A 1,147-nucleotide genomic window follows, 5' to 3' on the forward strand; every position below is an offset into this window, starting at 1 on the left:
GAACCTATTGTAAAAGCACCATTAAAGGGATCCAGTAGAGTACTATGTCCGTTAGATAGATACGTCGATTTCTAGTTTTAAAATGTGATCCTGTTGAACTCGATGAGAACAACAAGAATCTGATCACCTACATGGATACCATGCAGATGTTCAACTCTGATTAGTGGCTTGGAGCCATAAAGTTTGAAATAAAGTCCATAAATATCAACGGTGTATGGACACTCGTTGATCCACTCGAAAGGATAAAGCCCATAGGGTGTAAGTGGATCTTCCATAGGATTAGAGAGCGCAGATGAGAAGATGGAGACCTACATAGCCCGTCTAGTTGCCTAAAAATATTATCAACATTATGGTATTGACCATAACGAGGTATTTTCTCTTGAGGCAATGCTAAATATTTTAAAGTTGGAACATGTATTTTGATAAATGATCAAAATGCATGACTTCGTTGAGAATGAAGAAGAACCCTGCAAATACAAATGGATTAATAGTTCTGTAAGTATATTTTTTAGTTTGTATGAGAATGAAATTCTCTTAATCAAGAATGGCATTCCTTATATTATAAAAAATAAAGGTTTCGCTGTTATTATTGTTCTCCATAAAAGATTTTAGAAAAAGTATTCATCATCCTAGGGATGAAGATCTATAGAGATAGATCTAAAAAGATCCCAGTCCAATGTACATAAAGTGTTTAATAGTAGAATTTATTCTATTATGAATACCATATACAAAACTGGATATGGTATACTCACTAGGATAGTAAGTGGATACTTGTAAGATCCGAATGAGAATCACTGGAAGGTCATCCTTAAGTATTTGAGAAATACTAAGGACCAGCGATTCAGTTATGAAAAATATGACTTAAAACATGTAGAGTATGACTTCAATTTTTAGTTGGATATAATAATAGCAAGAATATGTCAGATTACATCCTTACTCTAAATAATGGAGCAATCTGCTAGAAAAGTTTCAAGCAAAAAAATTATAGCCAAATTCAAATTGTGAGGCAAAATGTATTGCAACATCCGATGCTTGCAATGAAGCTATATGATTGTACAGGTTCACTAGCAAGCAAAGAGTGGCACCCTCCGATGATAGTTCTACTGTATTGTACAGCACCGAGCCATAGTTCATACCAAAGAGCTGA

This window comes from Elaeis guineensis, chromosome 3 (assembly GCF_000442705.2).
Source record: "Elaeis guineensis isolate ETL-2024a chromosome 3, EG11, whole genome shotgun sequence".
NCBI classification, from domain to species: domain Eukaryota; kingdom Viridiplantae; phylum Streptophyta; class Magnoliopsida; order Arecales; family Arecaceae; genus Elaeis; species Elaeis guineensis.